Source organism: Impatiens glandulifera, unplaced genomic scaffold (genome assembly GCF_907164915.1).
Source record: "Impatiens glandulifera unplaced genomic scaffold, dImpGla2.1, whole genome shotgun sequence".
NCBI classification, from domain to species: domain Eukaryota; kingdom Viridiplantae; phylum Streptophyta; class Magnoliopsida; order Ericales; family Balsaminaceae; genus Impatiens; species Impatiens glandulifera.
In genome coordinates, this window is record NW_025919658.1 from 1 (window position 1) to 25,182 (window position 25,182).

Here is a 25,182-nt window from a genome sequence, read left to right on the forward strand (position 1 = left end):
AGTATTTATAAAAAGTGGATGGTAGAGAATGGAAAAGTGTACAACGGAATAGATGAATTTGAAAAGCCGTTTCGAAATTTTTAAGGATAATTTGGTCTTCATAGATGCTCATAACTCCGAGAACCGGACCTACAAGGTTGGATTGAACGTGTTTTCCGATCTGACCGATGAAGAGTACCGATCCTACTACCTCGGCCTGAAAAATGATGCCGATCTCCAATCTGTCCAGTCAGAGCTGGACAGCCAAAGGTATGCTGTGTCATCAGGTGAAATTCTCCCGGAGTCCGTTGATTGGAGGACGAAAGGCGCCGTCTCACCGATTAGGAACCAGGGAAAATGCGGTAAGATCTCTAAATTAGAAAGTTAGTATGACTCCAAGTCATTCAATCAAACTATTAAACAACTAAGATAAGTATATAACTATTATTATTTATAAAAAAAATTATGATATATAATTCTTGATAGATAATAAATTATATTTTTGTGACTATTACGTAGATTTGTCTGATCTATATCTATAGTGATTGCATCTGCTCTAACTTATTAAAAAATAGTTATATATAAAATTGAATTTGTGACATTTATTTTCTTAGTTTCCATTTTTAGAGAGAACAAAACAAAAGTAAAAAATATGTCTCAGAGTGTAATTTAATAGTTTTGAAACAATTTGATAAAAATATAAAGTCAAAAGTAGGTGCCTAAGATGAAAATAATTTAATAGTATGAGAACAATTGAATTCACTAGCTTTTACATAAATATGTGCATAATATAACCAAGATGACACGTTTGATTCTCATTTATTATATGGTTATTTCTAGCTAAGGTTGCGAATAAATCTGTTTAAAAAAATATACTTTTGGAACAATTTGAGTTCATATATATATATATATATATTGATCTTCTTTGTGTTGTTTATTAAAATATCAGCAAGTTGTTGGGCTTTCTCGGCGATTGCAGCGGTGGAAAGTATCAACAAGATAGTAACAGGACAGATGATTGATTTGTCAGAGCAAGAACTTGTTGACTGCGAGCTAATTAGCCAAGGCTGCAAATCCGGCTACATTTTTAGCGCATTCGAATTCATTATTCGCAACGGGGGTATAGACACGGAGAAAGATTATCCTTATCGAGAAGCCAAAGGCACCTGCAATGCCACTAAGGTTATCAATCGTGAGCTTGATCACTTTGGGGCTTGTTAATTTTTATAAGTCTGTCTAGCTACTCATTTGGTTGATTGATTGCAGATGAAAACAAAGGTCGTGAGCATAGACGGTTTTGAAACAGTACCACGCAACAACGAAAATAGTTTAAAGAAAGCTGTCGCACACCATGTCACCAACCCATAAGCGTCGGCATTGAAGCCTATGGCAAGGCATTCAAAAATTATGTCTCGGTACGTAAATAGTGAAAAGTTATATTATTTTGGATTTTGAAATAGATCTATATATAAGTGAATATTTTGTGATTCTTTTGTTTATGGAAGGGTATTTTCACGGGAAACTGCGGAACCTCCATAGATCATGCAGTGGTGGTGGTGGGATATGGAAGTGAGAAAGGACTTGATTATTGGATAGTGAAGAATTCATGGGGATCAAATTGGGGTGAAAGAGGATATATGAGGATCAAGCGGAACAATGTTCCTGGCGGTAGAGGAAAAGGGAAATGCGGCATAGCTGTACAAGGTTTTTATCCCACAAAAAAAGGAAATGCCGGAGTAGGAGACGGTACTGTCTTTAGTACTGCATGAACGTATCAATTAAAGTATCCAAATCTAATTAAGTTAAATAAGGTGGAGGTGTTGGTGGTCATTTCTTTTGTTTTGTTGTTATTCTGTATTTAATAAACTGATCATGTTTTATTAATAAATCTAGCATGATCACGTGTATTTGCAAAAGTAAAATATTATTTATTTATAAATATTTTAGATAAAATTAATATAATTCAAATTTAATTAATTTTAAATTAGTTTTAGTCGTTAAAAATTAAGTTTAATTTAAAATTTAATGTTAATATATATTTAAAAATTCATTATATATCTAAAGTTAAAAATAATAATTTTATGAGTTTAAGAAAATATTAAAAAAAATGTAAATTTATTTTTAAAAATCAAGTCAATTACAAAATTTATCCTGTTAGTTACTATAGATGAATCTAGAAATTTTACTTAAAGTTGTATTATACATTTTGCTTTTATCAAAAGTAATTTTAGACGTCCTTTACACTATTAATACCGACCTTTTATATTATAGCGATGCAAGACACTTATCCCACCAAAAGAGGAAAAGCCGGAGTAGGAGATGGTGTCGTTAGTACTGCATGAATGTATCAATTAAATTAAAGTATCGAAATCTAAGTTAAAATAAGGTGGAAGTGGTGGTGGTCACTTCTTTTGTTTTTGTTGTTATTTCGTATTTAATAAACTGATCATGTTTTATTAATAAATCTAGCATGACCATATGTATTTCCACAATTAAGAATATAAATAAAATATTATTTATTTATAAATATTTTAGATAAAATTAATATTATTTAAGTAATTTAAAATTAGTTTTAGTTGATAAAAATTAAGTTCAATTTAATTAATTAATGTAAAAAATAATTTTATGAATTTAAAAAAACATTTAAAAGAATTGTAAATTTATTCTTAATAATTAAAATAATTTTATTTGGTTAGTTAATATATATATATATATATATATATATATATATTTCTACAATTAAGAATATAAATAAAATATTATTTATTTATAAATATTTTAGATAAAATTAATATTATTTAAGTAATTTAAAATTAGTTTTAATTGATAAAAATTAAGTTCAATTTAATTAATGTAAAAAAAAATTTTATAAATTCAAAAAACATTTAAAAGAATTGTAAATTTATTCTTAATAATCAAATTAATTTTATTTGGTTAATATATATATATATATATATATATATATATATATATATATATATATATTTCCACAATTAAGAATATAAATAAAATATCATTTATTTATAAATATTCTAGATAAAATTAATATTATTTAAGTAATTTAAAAATAATTTTAGTTGATAAAAATTAAGTTCAATTTAATTAATATAAAAAATAAATTTTGAATTTAAAAAACATTTAAAAGAATTATAAATTTATTCTTAATAATCAAATTAATTTTATTTGATTAGTTAATATATATATTTTCATACATTTTTTCTTTTATCAAAAGTAATGTTAGACGTGTTTTACACTATTATCGACCTCTTATCTTACTGCGATATTTTTTTACCACCACTTTAACAAACCAACCACCAATCACACAATCCACGTTTCATATCGTGACCTCACACACTTTCACACACATATTATCTCTAGTCAAATCACCCACCAATCTCAATCGACCTCTAATATCATGACCTCAAATGTTCACATGGCTCTTATCACACTCGACAAACTAACCACAAATCTTAATCGACCTCTAATATCACGAGCTTACACATTTTCACATTTCGGTCAATCAAAATTTCATTCATATTATTTTTAATCACCGATATCTCATTTATTATTGGCCTCTTATCCCCACAAATGGCACCTCTCATCTCATGATTTTTACCCCGCTGTTTCTTTTATCACAAATCCCACCAATTGATCACCTCTTAACTTGTGACTCACACTTTTCATAATCCTCTTTATCCACTCGGAAAATTATCCACAAATCCCAATCAATCTTTAATCATGTGACCTCACACACTTTACAATTCGATTAATCATTATCTCATTCATATATTTTAACCACTAATATCTCATTTCTTACACATCCTCTTTTATATTACCGTGACCTTTTTTATTACGCCCACTTCGGTAAACTAACCACAAAATATCAATCCACATCTCATCTTGTGACCTCACACTTTCACACACCTCTTATCCTCGTCAAACCAACACCAATCCCTCAATCGACCTCTCATCTTATGACTCACACTTTTTCATGTCTTTTTGTCTCCACGATAAATAACTTACCAATCATGATCGAACTCTAATTTCGTGACCTCACACACTTTTACATTTCGGTCAATCAATATCTCATTCATATATTTTAATCACTAATATATCATTTGTTACCTACCTCTTAAATTATTTTTTTACTTTCGGAAAACTAACCACCAAATCTCAATCGACATCTAATCTCATCTCATAACCTTACACACACTTCTACACACCTCTTATCCCTCGTCAAAACAAACATCAATCTCCCCAATTGAACTCTTATCTTTTGAATCACATTTTTTCATACCTCACACACATGTTTATACTCCGGTCAATCAACATCTCATTTATATATTTTTAACCGTCATTATCTCCTTTTATTATCAGCTTCTTATCCCGAAAAATCAACAACAATTAAATCTCCACTTTATATCTCATCATATTTACTCTTATCGCGACTTCTTTTACCCCACTTCAACAAATCAACAACCAATACCCTAGTTAACCACTTTGGTCAATCAACATCTCATTCATATATTTTTAACCACTGATATATAATTTGTTAAGAAGACCTCTTATATTTACCCTCACTTCAGAAAACCAACCACCAAATCTTAATCGACATTTCATCTCATGACCTCACACACTTTCACACACCTTTTATCCCCTCGACAAACCACCCACCAATCTTAATGGATCTCTTGTGAATCACACTTTTTCATATGCCTATTTATCCACTTGATAAACCATTCATCAAATTTTAGTCGACCTCTTATGACTCACTTTTTCATATGCATCTTAATCCCCTCGGCAAACCACCCACCAATCTTAGTCGACCTCTTATGTATATATATTTTGTATTTAATATTTATTGTCAATTAGTTAAGTAGTCGACATCTTGTAAGTCACACTTTTTCATATGACTCTTTATGATATTTTCACACGCCTCTTATCCCTCGGTAAACCAACCACCAATCTCAATAATATTTTCAAATGCCTACTATTCCTCAGAAAATCAACCATCTATCTCAATCACAATTCTACATGTCACTTATCCTTCATCAAACTAACCACTAATCTCAATCGACCTCTAATTTTGTGACATTACGATCATTTGTTTCCCACATCTTATCCCTAGGCAAACCACATTCTAATAATACTTTCACACATCTCTTATCCCTACGAAAATAAACCACCAATCTCAATCAAAATTTAAACTCATGACCTCACACTTCGACCAATCAAATATTTGATTCATATTTTTTAATCACTCTCATTTGTTACCGGCTCATTATCCCTCGGAAAACCACACCTCAATCACACTTGGTTAAAAGATTGTACTTGTTTTGTTAAGCTATAAGTTCGAAACATACATATATAATTTTTAATTTTATTTTTAACCGTTTGAATTTCATGGGCGGGTCAACCCATGATTCAACCAAAATATCTATTTACTCTCACATATATATCCAAATTAACCACAACTCTCGATCGGACAAACTAAGAAAATTCAAATTTAGCATTATTATTATTATTATTATTATTATTATTATTATTATTATTATTATATATATTAGTGTTGTTCAACAAAAAGACAAAATAAAATAAATTTGTCAAAAAATAAATACAATAATTTAGTCCTAAAATATATTTATGTAAAATGTATATTAAAAAAAGAACACAATAACATGTAAGATTTAAGAACTACAAAATTTATGAAAAACAAATACCCTTCAATTTTTTTTCTTTTTATAAATAAAGAAAATCCATGTAAGATTATTAAGCTTCCATATCTTGTTGACCAAAATCAGAACCAGCACTATGTAATCTAGAATTCTTTATTTGGTTAGCAATTCTAAATTTATTATCATTCACATTTACTTAGATATATCTTTCCCCTCTTATAAATAATATTGCATTCATCATACTAGATTAAAGCATGATTATCATTAACACTCATTATCAAAGCCGTTAAAATTAAGAGTTTGTGTAAAATCGTTAGAGATTTGTAAACTCGTATATCAAAATCGAATGGTAAAATAATAAGATTTTACTCTACAAACATATTAATTATTAAATTATTAAAAAAATATTTATATATTAAAAAATTATTAAGAAAAAAAAGAAACATATAATAATATCATATATTTATATTAATACAAAATACATATAACTAATCAAGTATATATAACTTTCTATCCCTAATTAAAATATGATCAATATAAAATAAATATTAAGAAATCCTAACTCATCCCCACATTCCCCATCTTCATCTCGGCCCATTTCCATCTTCTTATTCTCTCTAAATCTCCATCTTTCTTATTTCATCTCAATTTTCTATCCATCTTTCTATCTACTCTATATCATTCTTTCTATCTCTCAATCTACTATTAAAAGACAAAAAAAAAGAAAAGAAAGAATGGAAGGAATAAGATTAATTCAGAGAGAGTGAAGAGAAAACGGTAAAGAATAATAACTTATGTTTCATTCCCTTTCATCAACACGGTACGATTTCAGAAATTTTAGCTCTAACGAGTTATTACAACTCGACTCATTTTATTTGAGTTGAATCGTAAGCTCGAACGATTTCACGAGTTGAATCGCAAGTTTTGACAACATATTGCTCATGATAACTGATAAAAGAACTATTAGTTGGGTTATTTGTTTGGGCTCCCAACTATGTAATAAAAAAAGTCAAGCCTATTTAAGAAGCCCGGAAGTCTAGATGTCCAGAAGTCCAGAAACTCAAGAGTCCTTTTGTATTAAATATGAGCATGGTTGTCTTTTTGGAAAAAGAATTTTGAGTTGTCCACGTTCTGCTATAAAAGGTGGAGGAGGTGACCTTATCAAAACACATCTGAAAGTCATCTAGCATACAGATATCTTCTTTGTTTAGATCTTATCTTCATTTGTTTCGTGTTTAACATTTGATTATAGTGAAACTTATTTTGAACAAAAATCCTGTGGTTTTTACTCATTGATTTGAGGAATTTTTCACGTTAAAATTTTTGGTGTTCTTGTTTCATATATATTTTATTTTATGTTTGTTGTTTCTCGCTCATAAAGATTCAATCAAGTGAGAAATAGTTTATTATCACAAGTGTGGTGATTATTCCGTTTTATTCTCAACACCAATATCATAAAGATAAAATGTTACAAGTTTAAATATTCTTTAAATAGTTATTCTATCCGATTAGATGAACTTGCGGTATTTATAGTGATTTTGTGAATTGGCTGTCTAAAGAATAAACATTGAACCAATGAAATAAAATATTCACAATTATACTTTATCATTAAAATTGTAATTATAATAATATTATTGACTATAACCTTAGACATTATTTGTTTGTTTGTTCAGTTTTGAAAATTTTGTAGCCATACAGTTATGTGAGTTGGGTTTAAAATGGTAAGTTGTCAATTTTATTTGAAAAAATATATTTTGTGCGGCCATTGATGATAGTTGTATGGGAAGAACGTGTATTTCCAAATGGTTCAGAAACAACTAAATGACGTTTATATGTCTATAATTTGTTCCCTACTTCAATATAATATCACAAATATAACAATTTTAGTTGATTTATCCACCTCAAAGTTGACTTTATACATAATTTATAAAATAACAAACACATACGTCACACCTAACATGACATCGATCTTTTTAATTGCTATATAGACACGACAATTAGTCATATATCTCGGAGTTGGTTCATTAAAAAAAAAAACTTAATACACACATCACAATAAAGCCCTTTCCATTTTGAGAAACTTTCTTACAACATAAATTGAATGAATAAAAGAATTAAATTTTATTGTCAGTCACATTAATTGTTACTTAAACTATGATGGTGAATTCAACGTTAAAATATATTTATAAAAGTAAGCTAGATATTTATACAATTTTTTTTTAATAACAACACTTATGTAAAGTTGAATGAATATACTTTTGCATCATTGTCTAATAGTAACGCGTATAAATCTTTGTCTTGTATGTGAATAAAATTTGTATACAATTTTCCACAAGTTTGTAGTTTGAACTGGCTTAGACAACTCAAAAAAATTTAAGTATATATATATTTTCTATAATGATTCGCCTAAATCTGCTAGCAAACTCATAGATATATGCTATAATGAATGGTTACACTTTTTAAAAATAAAAGAAAGATGTAGTCACTTCTAAAATAAACTATACAAATTTAACACATAATATGTAATTATAGTAACAAATATCATTTAAACCAAACATACATTACTTACATATTGATCCACAATCACAAAATCTACCCTTAGTAACTCATTGTTCTACTTTCATATTGACTTCATTCTACAGTGTCATTATTCTAGCAGTATTTTTTTTGGTAATTTCCATCAAATGTCAAGTTTAAAATTTAGTTGTAACGTTATAAATAATTAAATTAATAGATCATATTTAATAAATTTTAACATTATAGTATATTAGGACAACCATTCTTATTCAAAACAAAAATTAATATTACACAGTAAAAAAAGAACTTAAAATAATAAACCTAAATATAAATAAAATATAAGAATGATCACATGTATTATATACAAACTCAAAAATAAAAACAATCTTAAAGACAAAAATTTAAAATTTTAATGCAACGAACAAATATTACTTAAAAATCAAATAATTATACTCTAATTTAATTCTCAGTCTATCTATATGAAGATAATAATTAAATATGGTACAATAATCATAATTTATGTATAGTATTCCTAGAAGCTAAATAGCTTTAATTATTCAAATATCTTATGTAAAATTAATACGTGTACAATGATAATTTCTTAGTATAATAGGCGTAATCCAATTAAAATTGTTACAAAGTTGCATATTTGTTTTAACATAATAAATAAAATTAATTTCAAAAGAAAAAGAAAAGAAAACAAAACTTTTTTCATTAATGTCAAATCAAAATGACGGAGGAATACTTCAAAGAATGGAAAAAAAAAGGAAATTATGATACTTGTCTCCTAAGACTCATATGCAAGAGAAAAGTAATTTATCTTAACGGCTCTTAGTAGAATAAGATTTAAGGAATAGTAAAGTTTTCTATACAAAAAATTATCGCCATTGTGGAGTAGAATTTTAAAGGTCAGTGAACTCTTTACTACTCATTCTTTATTTAATAAACAAAATATAAAATATATATATATATATATATATATATATATATATATATATAAATAATGATACTTAATTTTTAAAATGTCTGGATTGCCGGGTCGAGAGCTGTGGTTAATTTGAATATATGTGAAAGTAAATGGATATTTGGGTCGGATTATGGGTTGACCCGCCTATAAACTTAAAACGGTTAAAAATAAAATTAAAAATGCTATAGGTATGATTCGAACTTACAACCTAACAAAACAAGTACAACCTTTTAACCAACTAGACTAATAACACCTTATATTTTAAATTCAACCCAAAATTTGATAAACGCGTGACATTTTAATAATATAAGTTCAACTTTTTAACTAACTAATCTATATATATATAATGATGCTTAATTTTTAAAGTGTCCGGATTGTCGGGTCGAGAGTTGTGGTTAATTTGGATATATGTGAGAGTAAATGGATACTTGGGTCAGATTGTGGGTTGACCCTCCCATTTAACAATATAAGTTCAACTTTTTAACTAACTAATCTATATATATAATAATGCTTAATTTTTAAAGTGTCCGGATTGTTGGGTCGAAAGTTGTGGTTAATTTGGATATATGTGAGAGTAAATGGATACTTGGGTCGGATTGTGTGTTGACCCGCTCATAAACTTTAAACGGTTAAAAATAAAATTAAAAATGTTATAGGTATGGTTCGAACTTGCAACCTAACAAAAAAAAAGTACAACCTTTTAACCAACTAGGCTAATAACACTTTATATTTTAAATTCAACCCAAATTTTGATAAACGCGTGACATTTTAACAATATAAGTTCAACTTTTTAACTAACTAATCTATATATATATAATGATGCTTAATTTTTAAAGTTTCCGGATTGCCAGGTCGAGAGCTGTGGTTAATTTGGATATATGTGAGTGTAAATGGATACTTGGGTCGGATTGTGGGTTGACCCGCCAATAAATATTTTACCGTAATATTTTTTCACGGTTTTTTATATTATTAATCGTGCAAATACATGAGTTATATGCTAGTTTTATTAAAAGAGTATGATTTCCAATAACTCATTCATTTTTTAACGTTGAATTTAATTAGAATATAAGGAAATATTTTAATAAGAGAGCTTTTTAGTTATTTTAACTATATATATTATATTTAATTAATTAATTAAAATATTCCCAATATATATTTCATAATTGGTATATATGTTTTTTCATAAACATGATTTATTTTAAAATATGATTTACTTAATAACCATGAAAATTTAGAATGAAATCTAAAATCATTCTACTCAAACATTTAAGTGAACCAATCTTTTCAAAAATTAATCTAAAATGTTTAATATTTGATATTTAAATATTAAATATAAAATCAAATGAATAGAATTTTAAATGAGAATAATGAATTTCCTTCAATGTGGAAAAAGATTTTAATAATAAATCAAATAAGATTATGGCATAAGTGTTTCCTTAAAGATATGTTTAATTAGGATTTGAGAAAAGATTAAAATGAGATAAATTCAATGAATGAGTTGTAATGTTATTGATTTGTATTTTGTATTCTTGTTAGTAGATATATTAATATTATGTTAAAAATATTAAATAATAATTTAAAAAATATAAGAGTTCAATAATTGAGATGACCACTACAATATAAAACACTATAATCTAATTGATATTTACAATGATTGTGAACCAAAATTTAATTTAGAGTTTACAAATTATTTAAAAAAATATATATTAGTAAAATTAGTTATTATTATTTTTTAAGTATTTAAGTTTAAATAAAAATAAATGTGACATAATGTCAGATTATATAAAATTGATATTTTTTTTTTGTATGAATATGAATATATTAATATTAGAGTCTAAAATAAAACTAATTCAAGCAAAATATTTGACAAGTCAGTGGTTGGTTTTATAGATGTAATTATAGAAAGAGAAATGATAGAGAGCGACGGACACCTATTCCCAGCTACCCTCCACTTGGCAGCCACATGGATAAAATATGCCACGATGAAAAACAATTAAAAAAAAGTTAAACAAATAAAAATTAATAAAAATAAAGGGCGTCATTCTTCAGTTTTGATCAAATTATAAACGGGCTATAATCAAATCATAGCATTCTTCTATCGAAAAGAGCTCAAAAGTACCATTTTTAGATTTTCTCTCAATGAGAAACCCAATCGAAGCAGACGATGACCTAGAAGACGACTAATATAAAGAAGACCACTGCAAATAAAACGACTACCGCGAACAAGACGACCATCGAACTAAACTGTAATATTATTTTGAACTTAAAATGTAATGTATGAACTGTAATGTTATTTTAAGGTAAAGTGTAATGTCTAAACTTTAATGTTATTTTTAAAACTGAAGTGTAATGTCTTATAAACCGATGTGAAAATTGGCAATATTGGTCTGTTTGGGACGAAATGGTCTGGAACATGTCCATGTTGGGGTCGAAATGGTCTAGAACGTGTCCATGTCCATGTAACTTCTAGGTTGGCATGTCAACATCTCAAAGAAGTGAATCTATGAATGGTTTTTTATGACTTTGTTCATTATAAAACATCCCTAAAATAATTTGTAAAGCAATATGACAGGGCCCTTAAGAGGATTTTCATTTTTATAATTCGACTATTCCAATTGTGAGTGAGTATTCATTAGAAAAACAATTTCAAAGTGTATACAAATGACATTTTTAAGTTGCTCCAGAATGATGTGAAATAGTTGATGTTTTGTGACACCTCCATACTTGAAGACGATGGGACAACAACTACATTTGGAGTGGTGGAGACCATACATGGTCATGATGGAGAACATTGGTGAGATATTTCTATAAAGTTAAACTTCACCCCGAAGGAGACTATCAATGTCAACTGTTTGAGTTCAAAGGACTCTTGTGTAGACATATTTTGGCGGTTTTGAGAAGAATGAAAGTGAATATGGTGCCAGTTAATTATATCTTGGACCGTTGTCGCAAAGATTTGAAAAGAGGTTATCAAAGTATCAATAACATTTATGATTCTTATGTTGCTGACATTAAAAGATGTCGGTATAACTATATTACTCCAATGATGCAAGAGCTCCAACAGATTGCAGCACAATCTAATCATAGTACTTATTTTTTGGTTGAAGTAGTGAAAGAAGTGAAGGAAAAGTTTATTGCATATTCGACAACATCTGTTTCTACACCAACAACTTCTACACATACACTTTCTACACATACACATTATGCACATACAAATTCTTCACATACACCTTATGCACCAACACAACTGATCCACTCTTCCGTGAGAGTAAGGCCTAGAGGACGACCACCAACAAAACGTAAACAATCTATCATCGAAAGAGTTATGAACAAAATGGGTCAAAATAAGGTTAGATTCTGAGATGTGATTTTATTTGGATATTTGTAAACTTTTATAAAAGTTACATTGAAATGAATATTCCATTATTTTTTATATTAGGGAAATACGACAACAACAACAATAGTGCAAAATTCAACATAACAACAATAACAATAGAATGATCCAATCTCGACTCAATTTTCCTTCACATCACTTTTGTCTTCTCAAACATATCCCGAAGATAATACTTGTGGGGACAACATTCAACGAAATTAGTAATTGTATAAAAATGTTGTATGTTATAATATAATACTTGTGGGGACAATATTCAACGTTAATGTTTTAATGTAAAATAAATTACAGTAAGTATTAAAACCATATATAAATAAATTAATATAAATATAAATTATCTTAGTATATAAAATTGATTTATATTCAATATAAAGAATACTCAAAATATAACTTCTAATCATTTTAAAGTGAATTAATCAAGTAAGATATCAAAAACATCAATGTAAAAAGAATTAGGAACATCAATCCATGAATTTATATATATATATATATGAGCAGTGATAGGAGGCCTCCTCCGAGCATACAACGAATCCTCTGTGGTGTGGCTGACAAAAGGGTTTTGCCACGATGTAACAATAATTATATAAAAGGAAAATAAAAATAAAAATGAAAAAGTAAAAGTAAAAACTTCTCTCTTAATTTCTCTATCCTCTACGACGACGACCACTTTCTTATAACAAACCCTAAAACATATTCAGGAGAACCCTATCGACTGTTGCCGAGATATAACTCCATCTAAATACATATCGACAGTGGCTACTCCGGAGAACCCTATCAACGGTGGTCAGGTAACTCCAAATAACTACTGTATTTTGATATTGTGTTTCTTTCATCGTTATCTTCTACTCGGTGTAGTTATCTTCTGATCAATAAAACTTATATTGAAACGGTTATATTGATCTCAATACACTGATATATTGAGCTCAATACACGGATATATTGAGCTGAATACAAGGATATATTGAGTTAAATACACGGATATATTGAGCTCAATACAACTTAGTTAATAAGTAATTAACAAGTCCAAACATTCAGCAAAAGTTAGTTTTTGCCTCATTGACTCGTTATATTGTGCTAGTTTATTAGTTATATTGAGCTCATTGTCTCGTTATATAGAACTCATTGTCTAGTTATATTGAGTGTATTATCTCATTATATTTAGCTAATTGACTCGTTATTTTGTGTTTGTTGATTCGTTATATTGAGTTGATTGTCTCGTTATATAGAGCACTCATTGTCTAGTTATATTGAGTGCATTGCCTCATTATATTTAACTAATTGACTCGTTATATTGTGCTAGAAACATTTTTCAAAACATTTCTTTAACCGGCCATACATTACAAGTTTTGAATATTTATTCTAAATAATCAAAAATGGAGAAATTGTTAAAAAAATTAAGTACATTAATTTTTAAACCGGCCATACATTACAAGTTTTGAATATTTATTCTAAATAATCAAAAAGGGAGAAATTGTTAGAAAAATTAAGTAGATAAATTTTTAACCGGCCAAAGAACTTAATCAAACTCAATCTTCTTGTGCAGGTACAGATCAAGCCGCATCATACCGGCTGAAGTACAAAAATAAATGATCCGGTCATAGCTTACGAAACCGACTAAACTCCTCAACCGGATCGGCTAGCAAAGGTTGATTCATCCGGCTGACACACTCTTATCGAAGATCATAAAAGTCACCGGAAAATATGAAAAATAGCGAATCTGAGAAAATGACGTAATATGACGATATGAAGATTTCTCAAAAATACAAAAGAAGATAAGATCCGGATCAGAAGCATGCAACGAAAACAATGATGAAACTGGTTATCTAACTCTACAAGCAACATCAGATTCAGGCGGCTGACTTGGTGCATGCATGCCAAGTGTCAAAAACTGAAAGCCGACCTAAGTGCATGAATGTCAAGTGTCCGATATGACAAAGCGTGCACGCAACCTCTGAACCGGATCAGCGTGACTTTAAACGACCAATCAAGCGAAGAGAGAAGATTATGACCGTTGTCATATTTTCTCTATAAATAGAAGCCAATAATGCCGAAGAAACATACGCGTGAGATCATTTATGAAAAAGCAGATACAAGATAGAAGTAACCGCAAACAAAAGATCTTACGCATGACTTCGAATATTGATTGAAATTTCCGAAAGTGTTTGTGTATTGTGTGTATTTTACTATTGAGTAAAAGTGTTGTATTACATCATTGTGAGTGGTGTAACCGACGAGCTGTTACTCGTTCGGATTGTGTGTTGTGATTGTGTAATATTCCGTAGTGAATATCCTTCTCACTATTAGAGAAGAAGGGGTGACATAGGGGATTAAACTCCGAACATCCATAAAATCTTGTCTCGTGTTCTTTACTATCATATTCCGGATTAATCATTCAAACCTAACCGAAGCATCTAAACCGAGATAACTAACATATTCCTAAATCAAACCGGATTTCTCCTTAAACCGATATTTCCTTCTAAATAACCTTCCAAACCGAACTGTGTGTGTTGCTTCAAGCTTAAACAAACCATTTCTGCACTTGAACCCGGTTCAAGAGGTTTGTGACAGTTTGTGTAGTGTTAAGAAGTGGTTTTAGTATCTAACTGGACTATTGCCAGTGTGTGTGTTGTGTTGTTATTAAGCGTTCTCCCTTAAAAACCGGACCCCGGTCCTCCAAGGGCAATCCCGATCCTAACATATTGTGCTTGTTTCTTAGTTATATTGAGCTGATTGTGTCGTTATATTGAGCTCATTGTGAATTGAGCGTATTCCCTCATTATATTTAGCTAATTGCCTCCTTAAATTTTGTTATAGAAAAAAATGTCAGATGAACCAGTAGATCCTCAACAATTCAATGGCTCAGCTACTATACCACAAACAATAGTCTCTATTCAAATAAATGATCCGACTATGATACCACAAACAGTAGTCTCCAACTCAATTCTCTTTTACCACATTATTGTAGTTATGTTATCATGTGTTTATGTTATAGCAGTTATACTGAGCTTATTTCAGCGTTATAGTGAGCTTATTTCAACGTTATATTGAACTTATTTCAGCGTTATATTGAGCTTATTTTAACGTTATATTAAGCTTATTTCAGAGTTATAATATAATTCAACATTATATTGAGCATAATTCAGCGTTATATTGAGCTTCTTTCAACATTATACTGAGCATAATGCATGCAACATTATATTGAGTTTAATACACGGTTATATTGAGCTCAATACACCTTTATATTGAGCTTAATACACATTTATATTGACCTTAATATATAGTTATATTGAGCTCAATACAACGTTATATTGAGTTCAATACACATTTATATTGAGGTCAATACATAGTTATATTGAGTTCAATACACAGTTATATTGAGTTCAATACACGAATATATTGAGCTCAATACACTATTATATTTGATAAATACACGGTTATAAACATTCCAAATATTGAATAAATATTATAAACAAATATATAAATATTTCAAACTAATGGATAAACATTCTAAATAGTTTAACTAGAACTTGGAAGATATAAATTCAAAATGGCTCGTTCATTATCGTGGGTGTTGAGGGGGGATTTTAACAATTTGGTGATGTACGAATCCTAAAACAATGCATATTATTGGCAGCATCTTTCGAATTTGCCCATAAATTCCAATATTTCGATTCTCCATTGTAAGTCTACATGTGCCTCATGGTAAAAATTCTACAATCAGTTGCGTTTTTAGTATCCTACCACTTCAATTTCAGCAATGCAGGCTTCGATGTGGGGAGAATGTCGACAATGGTATACCCTTTGAACGAAGAAAGTGGACAAACCGCTCGATAGTAAGGTTAAGTTTTTCGTACTTATTTTCAAATGTTATACGTTTTTGGAGATAACGATTGTCTATGACTTCCACTTTGTATTTATATTTCCCATTGTTTTGAATGAGGTTGAAAACAACGAAGTGAAAATGGTGATGACTACCAATCGGAAGAAAAATCTGCATGCAAACAAATAATATAACTAAGTAATGCACTCAATATATCTACAACTTAAGCTCCATATATATATATATACCACTTAAACATCATGTATCTACCACTTAAGCTCCATATATATACCACTTAAACATCATATATTTATCACTTAAGCTCCATATAACTAAGTAATACGCTCTATTTATCTACCATTTATGCTTCATTTATCTACCAATTACACTCCATATATATACCACTTAAGCTCCATATAACTAAATAATACGCTCCATATATATACCATTAATGCTTCATATATCTACCACTTAAGATCCATATATATATCACTTAAGTATCATATATCTATCACTTAAGCTCCATATAATTAAGTAATACTCTCCATATATCTATCACTAACGCTTCATATATCTACAAATTACGCTCTTTATAAATAAGTAATACGCTCAATATATCTACCACTCATTCTTCATATATCTACAAATTACGCTACATATATCTACCTTCCAAAATCTTGGTTATCAACACAATTGATCTTCCTCTTTCGTTACAACGGTGGTGTTGAGGTTTCCATCGAATCTGACAGTGTTAGAAGAGGGAACGGTGGAGGTGATGTTGATATCAGGGGGAGAATCCATTGATGTTGATGTTATGCGGTAAAAGAATAGACAACAAGAAGATATTTGATATTGAAGAATCAACAAGAATACAAGAGGAGGCGAGTCGGGGAAAGAATAGACGGTAAGGGGCTTCTACGGCGAGACAGAGAACAACTGACGGCAAGAAGAGATTTGATGAAAGAGCTGAGGGATTCCACGACGAGACAAAGAAGAACTGACGGCGACGACTAGGGTTTTAGAGAAGAGAAAGTAGTGAGAGAGAGACAATGTGGTTAGTGAATGATTGAGATTAAGGCTAAAGTAGGTGATGTTGATATTTTATTCACTCTACTATCAAAGTCCCACTTTTGGACCCAAATCATTATTCATATATATATAACTAAATATTCATAATTTTACAAATAAAATGGATCAAAATCTGGTTTTGTTGTGCACTTATATGTCATTACTTCATAACTTACACCTGTCTATACATTTTAAAGTTGATGTAACATATATACATTTTTTTATCCTTAACAACCAAACAAAATCTTTAAACCTTGCACCAATCTTTACAGATTTAATGAAACATAAATTTGATATACATATATAGAGATTGTAAAAACATCACATAACCCATTTGTTATCTTCTAGAATCTGGAATGATGCAAATGGAGAGAAAGACAAAAATGATTTTTGGATAAATACAATACCACTACAAGGAGAAATGATTTTTTGATATTAAAACCTACTTAACATCTTCCATTTCCTTGGTATCAAAGTTTTCATTCACCCTAAAAGAAAAAGAAAAAGTGGAAATCTGCAAGTTAGAATCGTTTTAGATAGCTGCACTAGTTAGTAGTTAATCACTCTGAAAATAAAGAACCAAAAACTGGATGAAAACAAGTTGTTTATTGTACAAATACAAAATATGGTTTTTCTGCTTGGGTAATCATTTTATTAGCTACACTCATAAGTAAACATTTTAAGAACACTAACAATATACTTGAGGATCAAATCATAAACAACTCTCAGGCAATCTGTAGTCGGGATTGTATTATTTTATCAGTAAAATCAAATCTGGAGAGTAGCAGCTATAGATGCAGCAAGACTAAGAACTTAAAATGGAGGCCTGTTGTTCACCTCCTTTACTGTCTCTGGACATGAATCTGTTATCCAGAAATAACTTAATCCATTCTCGGGCGATCCTAAGCCACACAACAAACAGAACCAGCCAGAATCAGAAACATGGTAATCAAGCATACATACCTTTGAATAAATAAAAATATACCTCCATTATCGGGTTCAAATCGTTCGAAGGACCTGTTGGGGAAAATTCCATGTGTTACGTAAGCACTGACTTTCTAGAATAGACAAAAAATAATCCAAGGGGAGAATGAATTAGGATTAAAACAAACACAGATGAAAACTATTATATGATCTCAATACATTTTCTGTACTTGGCATTCGATAAGAGTGCCACCAGATTGCACTAAATCGTCAACAATCACAACGTGACGTCCTTTAGGATCCCCTCTTTGAGGCGGACTATTCGTTGATCACTTTCTCTTACTTTTGCACAAACAATCTGAGTATTCCGCACAGAAAGTAAATGAACTAATCATACTTGAACTAAATTTTAGATTAATGAACTAAGAGCTTGTTTGATGTATACCCATCAAATGATCTACTAAAGTCTTTTGTTAAGAAATTGCATAATACATGAAATCTTTGCATAACATAAATACGAATACCTTCTATTGCAGTGAATTCGTGCAGTCCCATTATCAAGTGCAAAAGATATAACAGTAACCCTTTGAGTCTTGCTGGACAACATTCCAATCACGGCAATATGAAGTGATGCAAATTAATATACAGAATCGGTTTTACTTCATTAAAAGAAACAGATCCTCAAACATAGACATAAAATGCACAATTTAAAAATGCTTAAAAGTTTGCCAGATTTCATACATTGCTATAAGAAAATTTGATTTATCATCTCCAGATTGAGAAGCTTCATTGATCTGGTTCAGCGTCACTGGAAGAAGTCCATGAGTTCTGGAACAAGTCCATGAGTTTCCCGATTCTACAATTGAACCATAAATAAACACTCGTTAACAAAAACTGCAATGAATTCTCTACTTTATAAAACATAAATAAAATATCACACGATACTAAAACGGGTTTTTATGATTATACCAATTAGTTTTAACACCAATATACATTGGGGTGTGACAAAAGAGTTGAAATGAAAATAATAAGGTCTATAGAATTCCTAATTATCTCCCACGCAGATAGAGACATAAATGACAAAGTTGAAGAAAAAAATGCAACACTGTTTCTATGGTCTTTGCGACCCACAAATTATTTTATTTTAATTTGATTTAAATTATTTTATAAATTAATTATATATAATTTATTAATTTATTTGATTTTAATTTATATTATTTATAAATTAATTAATTATATATATTTTTTATTAAATTCATTAAAGTTAATTATATAAAAAATAGTTAATAATCATATTTAATATGTTTTATTATTTAAATGAGATTATTATCAATTGATTTCATATGAAAATATTAAACTAATTAATTATAAGGGGATGCTTTTCTACGAAATTTTATTCTGTAAGGAATTTGCTACGGTTATTATTTTTTTACAGATTTACTACGGTTATGATTTTCCGCAGAATCTTCAACGATTCTGTTTTTCTACGGAATTTGCGACGAACAAAGCTAAATATTAGAAATATATAGATTTAAAATAATGCTCTGAATTATTTATTATTATTTAATTTTAATTAGTAAATGAATACCACGTTAATTTAAATAATTACTCCTTAGGGTTATAAAAAAGTGAAAACTTTAATTTTGTGAAAAAATTATTAAAATTATAATAATTAAAAAATGAACACATATTTAGTGATATATATATATATATATATATATATATATATATATTAAACGGTCAGAATTTATTTATAAATATTTACTTATAAGTATGGTGTTTGTCTCGTTACATCTGGATCTCTCCTCGTTTCAAACTACAATTAACAACAAGACCAGCTAGCAAAAATTATCTACATTATAGAAAATTAAATAGAAAGGATCGACTCAACCTCAACATTCTTGTATAAAAGCATAGATGTGGCTGTGAAATGTCATGAAAACAACACAAGATTAGGGGAAAATAATATGAGGAGGTGGCTTGCTATCATGGTAGGATTTAGCTTGTGCTCATGTTTGCCGATTAATGTTAGAACGAAGACGCTAATGTGCTTCTCGATCGACATTTGCGATGGAAATTTTTTAGAAAACAACCGCAAAAAATAAAGTTGAACTTAACGTCAAAAATAACTGTTCATGTTTTTCGTGGATTAAACCATCGAAATACTCGTCGCATATTTCCGAAGTTAATTAAATGTCGGTTTAAGCATGTTTTTGTAGTGTACAAAATTAAAATCATCAAAAACATTATTAACCTATTACAAAAATTACTTGTTTGCCTTGATCTTGATTTCTTGTTTAATGTAAAGAAGTCGCCTTCAATCATTTCAAATCCATAGCCGCACATATAATCATAGATCTTGATGAAAAATGGATTAAAAAGTAAGTACTTCTAAAACATTATTCAATTAGTTCCAAACCAATTGTCAATAAATACAATAAAAAATTGAATTCATCAAATAAAATTATTTCTCTAACATCTAATTAAGTATCTTTGTCAATCTTGCAAATGAAGAAGAAAATATATGATATCATCAATCTCCTTTAAAATAGTTATGATAATTTAAACAATAATTCTCATCAATCTTCTTCCGATTAAATATGTGCTGAAATTTATGTTTGTAATAAAATGTGAACAAAAGTTTATGTTTGCAACTCAAACATATCATAAAAGAATTATCAGCATATTACAAAAAAATGTTTATATGAATCTTGATTTTGGTTAAAATATAGAAATAAGTCATTTTCAATGATTTCAAATCTATAACTGTGCTTAAATAATCATAGATCTTGTTTAAAAACCTATTAAAAAGTGAGGTACTTCCAAAACATTTATTTAGTTAATTAAAATAGAACACACTCAAAACAAATAAGATTATGCAAGAAAATTTAAACCCAAAATAATAAAATATTGTTGGAAAATGAATTTTTAACAATGGAATATCTTTTGATAATCACTTTAAAGAGCTTGAAAAAATAACTTTTAAACATAAAAAACTGTTGAGAAATGATAAATCATTAAAAAAGGACATGTTAACAATAAAGTCTCTTATCATAATACACTTGGCATTTGAAGAAATAACTCATTTTTTCTTTAGTTTTCTTGATTGAAAAAAATAAACTGAATACCTATAGTGAATCAACCAAAATTAATTTCATCATCAAGAGCACATATACAAAAACAATAAATAGATTGAAATGTGGTGAAAAAATAAACGCCTAAATACATTTGAAATGACTACGAATTAAAGAAACAAATTAAGAAACGAATCAAAGAGTAACCCTAACCACTAGACTACACCGGAAACATCGCAACTCACAAGGTCTAACGTTCGTGATAACAGAGAAAAAGTGAATATATATCTTTAATATGTGAGATGAAGAGACGTAAAAAATTCACTCGTGATAAAAGAGAAAAAGTGATTATATATATATATATCTTTAATATGTGAGATGAAGAGGCGTAAAAAAAACAATAATTTAAATATATATATATATATATATATTATAATGTTTAAGTTTTTTCATAATTTGAAACTAGTATTGAACACATACGTTTGCATGTACGAATTACAACATTTAAAATTATGATAATAGATATTTGATCGTCTTTAAAATCTTTAAAATAAAAAGTATAAATTATTTAAAAGTATAAAAAGATTAGATTTCTTTTAAAAACTTTAATACCTCAGAATCGTTCTTATAAAAAAGTATTTGAGTAAAAAAATAATATTTATTATTAATTACAACTAGCAAAATTATGCGTTTCCACGAATGTAAATTAATACATATATTAATTAATAAAAACATGTAAAAAAAATGAAAAAGGAAAATTGAAAAAGGAAAATTAAATTTTCTGTTCTTTTCGTCTTAATAAATTGTTGTTCGTCGAACAACCACTAAATGCTTGTAGTTGTCCATGCTACTTAAATCTACCATTCAAATAGATTTCTTTGTGTTATTTTTTTAGATTCTAATATCAATAGATATTATAATAGTTAGTCTAAGTTTTAAATATAAAAAAATATAAGATTAAATAATAAGTGGAATGAATATCGATAATTGGACAATATTTTTTACTACATTTTTTAAGGTTGTAAGGATCGTAATTAGATACAACAGGAGGAATCATAAGTTCTAATTTCTCAAAATTTATGACTATAAATATCATTTAAAAGTCCTACCAATTTGAGTATGAAACAAAACTCTTATTCACAGTATCGATTCAATCAAAAAATTATCCAAATTAAATTACAGAGATCAATAAATACGATTGTTATTCGAAATTACGATTGTTATTCGAAATTTCTCTTTTTTATGTTTTTGCAGGTAATTTCATTTTAAATGGAATAGATGAAAAAGTAGTAGAGAATGAAAAGTACAATATCAAAAAGCTAAGAGTTTGATAAGATTCTCAATAAACATCTTATTATTTTAATTCAAATCACCAAAATATAGAATAGTGACAAGAAAAATAAATAAGTTTATTACCAAATGAAAAGACAATTACATATATAAATATCAAAATAAAGTAGATATTGAACAACCAACAATATAACATTAAAGTTAAAATATGACAAAAAATAATAATAATAAAGTTAATAATAATAATAATAATAATAAAAATAAAGTATCCATTGTTTATGAATTTACTTGTACAACCTAACAATTTGTCTAAAATTTTGTAACAAAAACTAATATTTTTGTTTTAATAATATTTATTATCCGTTAATTTTATTTTCATTAATTAGTTATAAATTAGAATGAAACTGAATGATTTATTTTATGGATGAGAGGTTATAATAATATTTATTATCCATTAGTTGAACATATTTAATGTAAGTATATTGTTAATTATTTAGATAAATTATTAATATATATGAATGGAACGTTTCAATAATATTTATATCTGTTAATTTTATTTTCATTAATTAGTTATAAATTAGAATGAAACTGAATGATTTATTTTATGGATAAGAGGTTATAATAATATTTATTATCCATTAGTTGAACATATTTAATGTAAGTATATTTTTTACCAATTAAATCTCTTGAATAGTTTTCATAATTAATATTAATATTTAATGTAAATCTCAATAATTATATATGACTTTTTAGATGAGAATGGTTTATTTTATTTGAATTTATTTATAAATAATAAATTATTTAGATGAAATATTTAATAAAAAATACTAATATATATGAATGGTAGGTTATATTTATTGAGTTTATTTTTGCTAATATTTTTTCTATAAAAATAGGAGTATCAAAATTAAACAAAAGTATACCATAAAAATAGAAGTTGCACAATAAAATTAAATTTATAAAACACATTATTATTTCATTAAAAGTAGGAGTATTAAATAAAATACTTAGATCTTCAATTATTCTAAATTAGTGTATACATATGAAGATACAAATCTAGAGCTAAACACAATTATCTCAAAATTAAAGTATTTTAAGTGAACAAACATTCAGAAGTATAATAACTTGCATCCAAAATTACAATGGCCTACAATGGCTAAAAGTACCTGAAACAAATCAAACAAAATCAGGAATTAATGCAATAGAAAAATCAAAAAATCTTTTTACAAACGAATTTTATGATAAAATGATCAAAATTTCACTGACTTACCAATGCTCACACCTCTAAGCATGATAGCACGATTATCACCGAAACAACTTTACATAACCATGATAGCACCATTATCGCCAAATCCTAATAAAAAATGTTGAATCCAATCAACCCATCATCTCCATCAAAACATCAATTGAAGTATTAAAAATCATCATATTAAAATGATGACTAAAAGTACTTCAAACCAACCAAACAAATCGAGAATTATTATATATATATAGTCTCCAGATAACTTTGCTCTCATCTGTCTCTGAATAACAAAATAAAACTTAAGGAGAGAAGAAACTTAATAGAGAAAATTAATTATATTTCAAGAACTAATAAAAATATATGATAAGAAGTTTAGACTTAACTCAAGAGTTCATACCACATTACACAAATATGGATCTTCTTTGAAATAACTGAAAGCCTTGTTCTCTTTATGAAAACGGCAACATTACGTCAACAAAAACTCAAGAAAAAAATATTCATTGCAAATTTCTGACCCTAAGCTAACACTCGGTTCAAAACTTTGAGATTTTTCAAATTAAGAAAAAAATAAAGTGATAGTATACCATAGCACATGAAGAATTGCAAATAAAACAGGAAATTATACAAGTGTTATACAAATAAGCAAGTGTACAATCTCTTGTTAATCATCCAAAAGTGGTCTCTTGATAACTTTGCTCTCATCTACCAATGCATAACAACATATTTACTAAACAAAATCATGCGTTTATACAGTTAGAAAAAATAAAAGGTATATAAAAAAAGATGAAACATTTTCAATAACAAATAAAAAAAAAGCAAGATTGTCTGTTTAAGTAAATTTGTTATTACTATGAATAACAAATAAAGACCTTTCAGAATAGGTATAATCAACAACTCTCCATAACAAATAAAGATCTAAGGAGAGACGATTACCATCGAGAAACCTGGATGCCTGTTTTTTTATATGAAACCTAAAAGGCGGGCAATAATAGGCTTCTGATAATCTGCACATCATCATTAGCTTCCAACATCTTCTTCTGTGAAAGAGAGTCTACGTTCTATCGAATTTGAGAAACCTAATCGAGAACTATGAAAAAGAGATAAATATATATATATATATATATATATATATATAAGAAAGAGAAAATATCTATGATGATGTGGATATTTTGGAGAGAGCTAATTAATATATATAATATTTTAGACGAGAATTAATTAGGTTTATTTTTAAAAT

At 28.0% G+C, this 25,182-nt stretch overlaps 1 long non-coding RNA gene and 1 pseudogene across 1 annotated transcript; one reads left to right on the forward strand and one right to left on the reverse strand.

Moving 5' to 3' along the window:
- The first annotated feature begins 9 nt into the window (after positions 1 to 9).
- Positions 10 to 1,748, forward strand: LOC124918313 (annotated as a pseudogene).
- Positions 1,749 to 18,004: 16,256 nt separating this feature from the next.
- LOC124918308 lies at positions 18,005 to 18,476 on the reverse strand. The gene is made up of 2 exons (XR_007097365.1): positions 18,403 to 18,476; positions 18,005 to 18,319 (listed from the first exon to the last, which is right to left on the reverse strand). It is a non-coding gene; the product is annotated as an uncharacterized LOC124918308 (long non-coding RNA).
- Between the last annotated feature and the right edge of the window lie 6,706 nt (positions 18,477 to 25,182).